This window comes from Ixodes scapularis, unplaced genomic scaffold (assembly GCF_016920785.2).
Source record: "Ixodes scapularis isolate PalLabHiFi unplaced genomic scaffold, ASM1692078v2 PGA_scaffold13__105_contigs__length_92229423, whole genome shotgun sequence".
Classification (NCBI taxonomy): domain Eukaryota; kingdom Metazoa; phylum Arthropoda; class Arachnida; order Ixodida; family Ixodidae; genus Ixodes; species Ixodes scapularis.
The window spans coordinates 39,815,572-39,828,508 of NW_024609839.1; the positions used below are offsets into that span (position 1 = coordinate 39,815,572).

At 45.4% G+C, this 12,937-nt stretch overlaps 1 pseudogene; it reads left to right on the forward strand.

Annotated features, from left to right (window-relative positions):
* The first annotated feature begins 11,486 nt into the window (after positions 1 to 11,486).
* On the forward strand, positions 11,487 to 12,621 carry LOC115330907 (annotated as a pseudogene).
* The last annotated feature ends 316 nt before the right edge of the window (positions 12,622 to 12,937 follow it).

Below are 12,937 nucleotides of genomic sequence, written 5' to 3' on the forward strand. Positions count from 1 at the left end.
CTAGGAGCGGCGGCTGACCTGGGGGAGTGCATGGGTTAGCGTGATAGGCACAGAAATTAGGGAGTTTTAGAATAACGTACGCAATTTCAGCGCACGCTAGCGCTAAATTTAGCGCTTGTATTAGCGCACGCGACGCAAGAGAGTTTTAGAATAGCGTTTCTCCGCCGCGACGCAAAAGCCCAAGCATCTCGCGCTTGCGACGCCACCAAGATACAGTAAAAAGTTTTATTTCGCACACGAAATGCTGTAACTTTAGAAAAAAAAACCAAGTTTTTTGGTCCAGAGTAGCATTTTAATTTTTTTAAACATGAGAACGCGACGTGAGCGGTTGAGCGGTCGTGTCCGCTTGCGTCGCCTCGGCAAGAGAGGTCTCGTGTACTGACCTTCGCCGTGAAATGTTTGCGCGTCGCAAGCATCAAGTTGTTGGTAATCGCTGCCAAACCGAGTACAATGTCGTCCCGTATTGAAAATTGCAGTCGCGAGGATACCGCCGACGTCGCACTCACGACGCCGCCAAAGCAGCCGCCGACATAATCCTGGAAGCCGCCATGTTTTTTTAACTGTGCTCGTCTTGGATTTAGCCAACTTCTCATCACGAATCCTCCTAGGAGAAGCGCAAAGACTCTTTGCGTACGCACGCTATTTCCGAGAAATAGCGCACGCTAAAATTGCCCACGCAAAGCGCAAAACATGGTTTGCGTTCGGAGCATGCGCAGTGGCGACGACGCTATTCTTTGCGTACGCAAAGCTCTAGCGTGCGCTATTCTAAAACTCCCTATTATGTTCATTATTGTTACAGGCAAATTAATCTCCAATTAAAAAAAAGATAAACAACCAAGAAAGAGAGAGATAAAAAAAGTCTATATTTGAAAAAATATGGTAGTCAGGGTAGCTGCCCTGCAGCTGTCTATGAAAAGAACAGTGAACTTTGACTTCTCTCTAGTTCCAAGGCCGCTAATGAGCAGTGTTGCTTTAAAACACGCGTGCAGGCTTTTACAATATTTGTGGGCGATTGTTTTCGCAGTTTATGATAATAGTAGAGTTTGGTAGGTTCATAAAACTTGGAGGACGTGTTTATATTTACAGACGTGCTAGTTATAATTACAGGCTAAATAAACTACTGAGTGTAAAATGAAGAGGGGAGGAGGAGCACTTTATCTAAAAGAAGTGTTGTGATAAGATTTTAATTTTTTTCAGCCATTTAAATACCCATTGTAAACAAAACCTATTCTGACCAGAGCCTTCTTTCTAAAAAGAAGGCTGTGTACTTTTTGATTCTTATCTGTTATTATCACAAAAGGTAATCAGTAATAAGCCCCAGCATCAGAAAGGAATTCTCAATCATTATCGTACATAGACTCTCATTAATTTCAAGTCCAGAAAGCAAAAGTTTTGTTTGAATTATCAAGAATCCATTTAAATATGATGCGCGATAAAATTATCATTTGGCATATGAATGGCTACACATGCAAATCAGATGCTCATGATTTCTTCTACATAGGCCCACTGATCATAAGCAGGTATGCCAAACAACATCTGTGAAATGTATGACATAAGTTTGTTTATCCCTTAAAACTGTTGTTTATTGTGGACTGTTTGACAACACATGACAACTAAAAACAAAATTAGTTTGTTCATCAGGCCAAGAGGTTGTCTAATGTGGACCATTAAGCAGGGGACAGATGAGCAATGAAAAAGGGCACCGCGCAGCAGTCTTCATAGCAACTTGCGGGGACACTGCAATGCGGACCTATGCCATGCCGCCACAGCGTCCGCACAAATTGCCGTGAAAATTTCCGCGTGGTTCCCTTTTTCATAGCCTTACCTGTACCAGTGCAGAAAAGTGTAGGGCGGCGCACTTCCAGTCATATCTCAATACACATACAGGAAGAACACTGCCCTACACTTCTCTGCACAGGTGCAGATAAATCAAACTGAGCTCATGTGTGTTCTCCTGGAGGCCCATTTAGTGCGCTCCTCACCGAGCACCAGTGCACTGCAGAGAAGCAACACCCGCAGAAACAAGCTCCGCAGGTGTTGCTTCTCTGCAGTGCACCGGTGCTCGCAAAGAAGCGCCCTCAGCGGGGCCACAAGAACAAAAAGTATGATTTACACAAAAACATTGTTCAAATTCAGCAGCTTATGAATACATTAAAAACATAGCAGGACAACCAACACTTTTAAATTTGTTTGAATTCACCATAAGTATGAAATATCCGAGTTCGAATTTTTTTGAGCCTATGTAATGAAGTAATTTAGAGATGCAATCACTTCATTTCTAAGTGATGTGCTAACAGATGTTGGCATCTGCTCCAAAAGCACATAAACACCTACAACACCTACATAAACACCTACAAAAGGTAAAATGCCACTTCCATCATTGCAGTTCTTTTGGCACTGTAAAAAGCACACTCACTGATGTGATTGGCCAAAGCCGTTTTGGAGAAACTTTTGGAGCAGCCAAAACAGTGTTTTGGAGCAGCATAAGTGGCCTTTGGAGCAGCCAAAACAATGTTGTGGAGCAGCAAAAGTGGCTTTTCGAGCAGCCAAAACAATGTTTCGGAGCACCAAAAATGGGCTTTCGGAGCAGATATTCTTAGAAGAAAAAAATATATTCGATTTAGGTGCTGGACAAACGAAGGGCACTTTGCTCGCCGAAATAAACGAATTATGATCAAGTTCGATCACCTAGGAGTCTTTCAGGGTGTAACTAAAATGTCAATGACATGACACATTTTGCAATGCTTCAGTTAAATTCTACATATATATGTACCCACTATAGATAGATAAGAACAAAACTTCAAATATTAAAATTTATTTGAAAACCAAACTTCACATATTAAAATTTATTTGAAAATGACCAGCTGAGTAGTAAATATCACAGCATTAGGTTGACTAGTGATATAATATAATAAATGGAAGCAGTCTCCGACTGATGAAACACAGAGCTTTTGCAGTGCAATGCGAAATTGCACACAAGAAAAAGGTGCATTACAACTAGCGGGTACTTTTTGCTTTTCGAAACTTTCTGGAAAGCTGCTGCAAGCTTCGCTTTGTCTTAGGCTAGTAATGAATGACCACTTTCAATGTCTCCAAAGAGATATTGAGACATCCCACAAGTGTACAGTGCTGTACGCATTGCCGTGCAATTCTGAAAAACCGCTTGCCACCGTTTTACTGATTCCCGACGTGCCCGACTTTTGTCAAAAGTAAGCAAACGTAAAACAGTGGATTGCAAGCGTCCCGGCTTTTGCCTCATTCGTGCAATCATGTTTGCATGCACGTCAGGGCAACTTCGGCAGGCTTGCAGCAGCACGTGCTTCGTCGCGCGAGCGGAGACGGCTGTTCGATCGAAACCGAAACCATGCTTCTTTGCTCTTTCGCCAACTGGTTTCCAAAAATCTATGCAAAATGTAACTGCCCAGCATGCGACAATAAAGAGTCCAGCAGCGCGTGCTTGCAAGGCCGGCAGGCGAGGTACAAGCTAAACATACAGAAAAAAAATAACCTGAGCGCATCGATGCAGGATATCGCGAGCCAGGGTCCAAAAGTTCTTGGAGCGCTTTGAGCAACGACTGAACTCGAGGCAAACAAGCGCGCTGTGCGGGTTCAGCGTGCAGACATTGCCTTCTTTGCTTTAGCTCACTTCTCTTACCAACTTTCTTTTGCGACAGATTTTTCATGTGCCGGGGTCCCCTCTCGAAAGAAAGTCAACCAGGAGAAACCTACGTAGTCAATACTTCCACACAGCAGTCTTTGAGTTAAAAAGAGATTTTGGTAGTAGCGTATGTTTTAAACAAGAACAGGAATGTTGATGAACATGCGGTGGTCTTTATGTTTCAGTTTAAGAAGCTCCATATCTGTAGCGACGTGCGGACTGGCCGGCAGGGACCAAATAGTTTTCCCACGGCCGTTGCTTTCAGAAGCGAGTGCTTCAGTTCAAAAAGTAACTCCCGCCGCACAAAAACGTAATTTCGTTTCACAGCGTGACGGCATGGCTGGTACCCAGTACGTTAGCGTCGGAGCATCCGTACACTCCCGCATCTATCGCTGAAAAAAAAAAAAACGCGAGACAAGATTTACGAGACGACGAGAGCGCGAAAGAAGAGATGGCGGAAAAAAACAATCAAGACCGGATGGATGATTGATGTAACTAAAGCAAGGGTGCAGGCGAGCTGGTTTAATACTGACATTGGAGTTTTGTGCCTGTCCTACGTCCCTTCTTTTCCCCGGCTCCAGAGTTACAATGCCACGATTGATGCAGGGTACTTTGTGTCGGGCGGCCGCTGGCGCCACCTAGCTCACACATGCTCAATGACGGTACTCAGTTTAGTTTTGGTTTTGAAAGGCGACCAAAACTGGTCCTTTAGCGCAGGCTTGGCGCAGATTACCCATATTTTGGCAAAATGTAGCAGGATGTAGCAGGGTTAGCCCCTTGGCGCAGTTTGGCGCAATTGGCGCAGCAATCACATCACTGCACACTTCTGCAGTAAACAATTGTTGAAATATGAGAAGCAGGGCTATTGCTGAAATTCGAGTAACCTGAAGCTGGCTCTAGTGCAGCGGTCCTCAAAGTTTTCAGCCTCTGGAAACAGTCATCATTTTCGATTGATAACCGAGGAATCCTTCCCGGCACCGAAATTAAAGCAATAAAACTGAAAAAGCCTGCAGACCTAGTAAACAATACTGCACAGAGTGCTTAGCACAGAGTTGTGAATGTATAAATGGCTCAGATTTGCTAAAATAGTGCTCAAGCTAGAAACATTGTTCATTTAAGGCTTGTGACGGTCTCAATCAAATTAGGAGGCTTGGAGAACCTTTGAAGGTTCTCCAAGGAAGTCCAGTTGGAGAGCCCATTCTCTAGTGCTTTGAGGTCCAGCATGCGAAGTGGCATGAATGAACAATGGCAATTTCATTTCAAATTTCCTTTCTTTGCTTGCCAGAACTCAGCATCTGGTTGGAGGCCAAGGAAAGTAAAGAACACGCTCACTTCGTTCTTCAATGCGGAGCCAAGCGTCACAAGAGGTGAAACGTAACGGTACTACTACTGCCACCGCTCTGGGTCATTTCAGAGCAAGAGTAAAGGTAAATGGCAACTAAAAACACAGGACAGTTGTAAGTCTAATGTGGAGTGCTTAGCTACTATTAGGGTAACAGAGAAGTAGAGAGTAACAGAAAGAGTAACAACGGGTGCCACTCTAGTGGCACCTGCTGCAGATATAGTGGAGTAGAGACTTAGGTGCACCTTCCCAGCACTGCCGGACTGTCTCTCCCTCACGTCGGCCTTGAAGGATGCGATGGCTGATGGCCAGAGCGGTGCCCCAACCCTGAGCGTACTCTCTCAGCTGCTCAAGCAGCCATCAAGGACCCGGTGTTCTCAGAGCCATCTGACTCTGCGTCACCAACCATCAATCTCCTGGTCTTCAAAGACCCGACGGAAAAGATGGCGTGTAGTCGCACAGATTTGCAACACACGAAGACGTCGTGATCGAACCATTATATACGGTGCTCAACATGATCATCAAGGGCCCTGTTCCCTTGACAAAAAACCAGCTCAAGACGCTCATGCATCAGTTGGTCCTGAAAAGCGTCTGGGACTTGCAACTTGCAGCGCTTCCTGGAGCCAACCCCACAACGGCACTTCACGTGCCTCAAGACGCAATGATCCCCGGACCAGTTGCCAGTCTGCTCAGTTCTATTGGGCATGTATTCGGCACCTGCGGTGGCTTTGGCCATCTTGTTGCTGGCCCACTGAAGCCGGCATAACAGATTCCAGAATACTGGAAGGCCCAGCCCGACCTGTGGATGGCCTACCACATCCTCCAGGCCGTGGCCGCGCCACGGTACGTCTTCATGACATTCCTTGCGCGACGGCAACTTAGCGGCATGCCGCTGATGTTCACCAAGACCATGCTGGTTGAAGGTGGACAAGGTCGAGGCTTACGCGCCTCTTCCATGAGGGTAACGCCCTCCGACTTGTACCTCGCTGGTATGTTCGGAAATGTTTTCGTGTCGGCCACTCCTGACTACAACAACTGTGGCTACGCCCTTTATGAGGAATTCCTCTTTTTATCAAAAGTCGAAATGTATGTGACCTCTAACGCGCGCACGGCCCCGCCCAACCTGTCTGGTTAGCACCGGACGTAAAACTTCCAAGCCCAAGTAACAAGTAAACTAACAAGGTGGCAGTACAGTATCAGGCAGAGCACTACAGCCACCTGAAAAAGTTGAAGCACCAACCACTCTCAAAAGACCAAGAAGGAGGCTTTAGCTGCTAAACTAAAGGAAGGCATCCCTGCCCGAAAGGTCTTGGTAGATGCACATGCTTTTGGTGGCAGTAAGTTGGGCAGGCATCATCTGCTCACAATGAAGGGCATAGGCAACATTTCTGTAGCACAAAAATCAAACCAAGGAGCGACGACACAAAGATCAATTTGTAAGTGTCGAGATGTGGGTGGAGGAACTAAACAGGCAACCAGATTCCCCAGTGCTGTACTTTTAACAGCAGACGCAAAAGGACACCTGTGACTTTGAGCTTGCCCTGATGACTGCCCCTCAGAAAGACCTTCTTGCTAAGCTTGGTTCAAAGTTCCTGTGAATTGATTCCACTCACGGAACATACGGTCACAATTCACAGCTTACAACATTCATGACAGTTACAGAAGACCAATCACGAATGCCATCTGCACATATGATTTCCAAAAAGTTGACGCCCAAACTATGATCTGCTTCTTTGTGGCCATTAAGAAAACAATTGGCAAACTTGAATCCAAGGCCTTCATGTCCAATGACGCTCCCACAAATGGCAACGCATGGGAGCATGTGATGGGCCCTGACAAAAATCGGATGCTCTGCACCTGGCATGTGAAACGCAGCTGGAAAGGAAAATTTCAGAAAGTCACAAATAAGGAAATTCGAAAAACTCTTCAAGACCAGTTACTACTGAGAGAAATTGCAGCAATAAGGTTGAATTCAAAAAGGCTTTCCCACCTTCTCAATCAGAAACTGGGTAAGGAAGGTGAGGATTTTCTTAAGTAATTTAGGAGTCACTATGCCGGAAGAGCAAATCAGTGGGTGCACTGTTTCAGAAAAGGCGTTCCATTCACTACTAACAACCATCTGGGCTGGTTTTTTCGAAGCGATGGTAAACCCATTTTGGTAAACCACGGTGCCTAGGAAGGAAAAAGTACCTAGGTACGGTAATAAACAGCTGGATATAGAACAATGTAATTGTTTTTGATTGGGCAGTAAGATGCGTCATCTATCGGTGAAACAAGCCAGTCATTTTGTTTATACTCTTTTTCCACTGGTTGTTATCGATCTAGTATGGTATTTTAAGTCAAAATATAGTAATGTTGTACTTGAAGACCAATTTATTTGTTTCATATGGTACGAAGAAATTTTAGCTACTATGCTAGAGTTTGTCGACGAATATTCGAAAATGTAAAAAACATTTCCTTCAATATGTTTTGCCATAAACAACGCATAACTTTCCCGTGTGCCTTCCAGTCTGGCAACGCCGGTGCTGTAGTCTCGTTTTTGTTCCTTGCGACGCACGTTTCTGCGATTCCTGCTGATCTCAACTGTTTTCCCTCTCTTCGGTTTGCCCAACCGATCCACCAATTAGCCTACTGACCGACTGCGGACTTACTAGCAAATGATTTGTGGACCTATTTGTACTTCGATAACGGAAACGATGTCGAACGGGACGAGGCGTCGACGTCGATGAGACCGCGCGTACGCGCAGTACGCTGTCGTCATGCTGGGACGACAGCGTGTGTTCCGGGACCGCCTCGATCCGCTGGAAGAATTCGACGAGGATGCGCTGCAGCAACAATTCCGGTTTGGTCGCGCGGGAATTAAGTTTCTCGCGGAGACGCTGCGCCCGGACTTGGAGCAGTCGACGCGTCACAGCTGCGCCCTGTCTGCAGGGCAGCAGGTGATCGTCGCTCTGCAATTCTACGCCACAGGCAACTTCCTCATTACTGCAGGCGACTACATCCACGTGCAGGTCTCTAATGCTTCATGGTCCGTGAGGCAGGTCACCGCAGCTCAGTCACGTCGTGCAAGGGGCTTCATACGGTAAAAAGTTTCCGAGCGTTCCGAGTCAAAAAAAAAAAGTTGAATTGTGTTGAGTTTGTTCATGAGTAAAGCTATACGCACTCAGCTGTGCACCTCTGCCGGAAAGGGCTATACACACTACTACGCGAAACTCGTATCAAACAAACGGTTACAACGTGTTTTCTAAGCGGTGGCATAGCATAGTGGTAAGGTGTCTGCTTCATACGCGAGTGGACGCGGGTTCAATCCGCGGTGTGGGCCTACTTTTTTTTTCTCAAACATTTTGTTTTGTCGAGGCATTTCGCAATATTTACGAAATTTCTTTTTTACGATCAACACTGAAAACAGACAAAAAAACAAAAGTTGTCGACAAAACTTCGCAGAAATGTGCATGCTAGGGTATTGTGCTGCAACTTGTGAATAAATTGACAATGCAGGTGGCCTGACATCGCAGAGGCCTTGCAGGAGCAGTTCTTTGAGGTAGCCCCCTTGTGTCGTGGGTGCTGTTGATGGCACCCAAATTCAAATGGAGGCGGTTCACCTCCACGAGGAGGTGAACCGCCACTTGTACCATTTCATCAACGTACAGGTTGACGCATCCAGCCGCATACGTAACGTGGTAGGGCCACGAAGCACGCACGACTTCCGGGTTTTCACTGAGAGCACACTACCAATCAAGCTGGCCGATGGCGTCTACGATGGCCTATTGCTCGGAGACAGCAGCTACACCTGCCAGCCGTGGCTGATGACGCCCTTCCTGTCTCCATCATGGGCAGCAGAAGTCAGGTACAACACGGCACACACCACGACAAGGAGTATTGTTGAAAGGTAAGACAAGGTCACGCATTGTGGTGAGTTACTGGGCTGCTATATTGAAAGGAATGCCACTAGACAACGTTTTGTTGTCATAGCACAGAAGACACTGTTAATTGTAAGGCTCCTACGTACAGTTTTGTGTTTTCTAGAACAAGCATGAAACAGTGGTTGCATGGAAGCTAAAGAGAGAAAAAAGAAAATATAATCCTAAGAACATATATTTATTTATTGTACTTTTCCAGTGCCCCCATACAGCCCGGGGGCCTGTGTGAGGGTGCACCATAGACAGATATATCCAGTGTTGCATAAAAAGCAGACACACAAAACACATGCATAGTATCAAGAAACAAAAACGTGAAATATTCTCCAACATATTTTTTGGAGAACATATCACATTGTTTGTTCGTTAGAGGCAGGATTTGTTACATACGCGTGAAAGACAATATTTTGGTTCAACCCAGATACAGAAGAGCAAAAAGACACAAATGCAAAGAAGTCTTTTTTTTTCCCGGCCCCACCTTTACGGAAATTGCACGCCTACCTGTCATACATTCTAAAATACTCCACACTGCTGGGACTCACCGTAAAAATGTAACAAATTGCACCGGGCTCGGGTTGCTATAGGGAAGTCATTGACAGACATCTTCGGACTGCTAATGTTAACGACTGTTTGTATGAAACTGTGTTTCGCTTACACTCAGCTATGAGGAACATTTGTCGAGGGAAGTTTAATATGATGTACATGTAAACATGCTGTTATATATCTGGGCAATGATAAGAAATGATTGCCGGGTTTTCGGTAGGCTACAGACTTCAGAAAGTATGAAATAATCTCAACCTTAATATATTAGTGTACTTTAAATAAATAATACTCATTCTGTCCACATGATGCACGCAGGACAATGGGCCAGCTGAAGCGCAGATTCCACTGCCTGCATGCCGAGCTGCGCATGGAGCCAAGCAGACGCTGCGACGTCATCGTGGCATGCTGCGTGCTTCACAATCTCACCAAGAGATACCCCTGCGCGATGCCAGGGACTGCCATCCCCCCTGAGGTTCCCATGGAGCCCATGGCAGCCGGCCGTGGCGAAAGTAATGAGGCCCGGCATGCCCTTGTCGACCGGTTCTTCTGTTGAGCGTAGATATGTGGGTATGCGGTGTTTTCAATTGAAACTGATTTTCTTAAATGCGAGACACATACAAAGATATTGTCCTCGCTGTGTGTTTACCAGGCTCCGTAGACATCCAGAGGATGGATAATCGTAATAACAAGTTGAATGTGGCACGCGATTTCATATAATAAATTTTCTTGAATGCTTCGTGGCATCTTTTGACAGTAGGTTTACAGGCAGCTAATACAAGGGGCCTAACCAACCCCAATATATTTCTTGGAGAACATAGATATTTTAAATCTTTATTCAGCACTCTTCATGTATGGTATCAATATGAAGGTAAACAGCCTTTGCGGCGTTCACTTGTTGCAAAAGAATGGAAGCATTGGCAGATATTAGAGCAAGTAGATGTTGCGCTGCGACTGGTATCCACCTTTCTTTGCAAAAGCGTTACTTGGAGACGATGCAGCGCCCGTCGTATGCCGCTCAGGCGTCCACCTTCATAATGAAGACGTCTGTAACCTTGCCTGATTCCGAACATTGGAGCAGAAAGAGTGCCTCAAGCATTGCAAACCATATTGTCTCGCAAACCCTCTTCATTGCAACATGTTTTTGTTGGCTGCAACAATGACATGCAGTTAAGATATAATGTGGCTGTGTCCAAAAAAGGTAACTCTTTTGAACAGCATTGCAGGCACGGATCAGATTAATTTTCGCCTCATCCAGTTTCGGTATGTAGTAACAAATGCACAGATTGATTGACAAATCTTGCAGCGTACCTCATTGTAAAAGGTTAGAGTTGATCAAGCAGCATAATTGCAACTGTGTTTAACGGTGCAATTGCTGCATGACCCATGGAACAACATACGCAAAAGTCCTGCAATATATTGCTGTTGAGTGCCTCGGTCGACAGTGCGTGCGGCTTTTACGCGAAAAGCTTGGCAATGCACAGGGACCTCAAGTCAAACTACATGCATGGAAGACATAACCAGAAGCTTGATAAGCTGCTAATGATCCTCTTAGGGTTAACCCGTGACCGACTAACTGGTCAGTTGGTCACAGGGTTGGTTGGGGTTAACCCATGACCAACTGGTCAACGGAATAGCCTAGCAAACGACGCTCCCACCAGAAAGGGCTTTGCGCGCACACGCTTAATCTCTACCGGACGCCGCATTTTTCTGCGGCACAACACTGGCCGTCCCAGCGGTCGACGCTCGCTTGATATTATTAAAAAATTGGGCCACTGTACATAATGAAATTTTTTTTGTTTTGAAGCAATCATGTGGCCATTTGTAATCAAAAGCAACAAGTAACGGGTAATGTAACTTGAGAGGAGATACCGTAAAATATTAACGACATTACTTCACTCATTAGTCATTGGGATTCTAACAAGTGTGTTAGTATGCTAGTGAAAAAACTAATGCGTTACCAGTAATGTCGTTATCTGTAACGCGTTAGTTCTAACACTGGTTCTAACACTGGGGGTTCGGTGCCGGCATGGGCATCGCAGCACGCTTACGCTTCCTTCTGCTGCAGATCTTCGCTGCAGCATGGGCCGTCAAAGAGATGCATCATCCCCTGACTTCCAATCAAAGCAGTTTTGAGGAAGGCAGCCAATCCCCCTCGTCATCGACAACATCAGCGGACTTCTTGCCTGGCGCAACGTTCGTCTGGCAACGGACTGGAACGTTATCTTGTGACATCAGCCTACAAAAGGAGCAACCGCCCACTTCTCAGACAAGGTTCGGTGCCGGCATGGGCAACGCAGCACGCTTACGCTTCCTTCTGCTGCAGGTTAGTCCTGCTTATATAGAAGTTGCTCGTTATTCCTCGAAACGCCAGCCGGCATCGTTCCCCAGTGTCCTTGTCAACTTGTGTTCCTGGTGTCACAATTTTCTGTCAAATCCTTGTGCTACACTTGTAGCATTGACATTGATTCCCTCCGGCGACGTTGAACTTAACCCCGGGTCCCTTACGTACGCCCAAATCCAGAAATTGCTGAAGGACTACCAAAACTGGATAAAGGACAGGAAACTCTAATAAACAATGTGGCAGAAATAAACCGGAATCAGGTTCGACTCTACGCAAAAAATCGAAGCCCTGAGTAAGAAATTCACTGCGATGGAAGCGGAAATAGCTCTGTTAAAAAGCTTCAAAGATGATATGCAGGAAATCGGTGCCCTCTCAACCAGTCTGTCAGCGCAAGTTGCTGTGGTCTCCTCTGGACAGGATGACACAGAAAACAGATCAAGAAGAAAAAAATTTATTTTACGGAATCAATGACGAACCTAACGAAACGTGGTCCCGTTCTGAATTAAAGGTAATTGAGTTCTGTCAAAATAATCTAGAGGTGACCGTGGCAGGGAACGACATCAAACGTGCTCACAGACTAGGCCGCTCAAATTCAGAAAAGCCAAGACCAATTATTGTTCATTTTCTATCCTTCAAAGTCAAGCAGCACGTTCTATCCCAAGGATAGAAACTAAAAAACAATGGCTTTTCAGTCGGTGAAGATCTTTCGGACAAGATTAGATTTGAACGCAAACAGCTGTTGGAGCATGCAAAATCACAGGAAATGCCATATAAGCTATGTTTCAATAAGCTCAGTATTGAAGGGGTAGACTTTTTATGATAGCGCTGAAGCAGCTACCGTATCAAGCTCGGCATAAGATAAGAACCATGCGCGAACTTGCTGTTATGATTATAAATTGTCGTAGTATCAAAAATAAAGTGGAAGAGTTTTCCGATCTTATTGCTCTGACAAAACCCAGTGTCGTCATTGGTACAGAGTCCTGGTTGGATGACACCATTCGTGATACTGAAGTTTTTCCTTTTGGTTATGTTGCGTACCGCCGAGACCGAAATGTGCATGGTGGAGGAGTTTTCGCGTTAGTTAATGAATCCCTTCAAAGTTTTGAGATCAGAGTGAATGGTATCAAATGTGAATC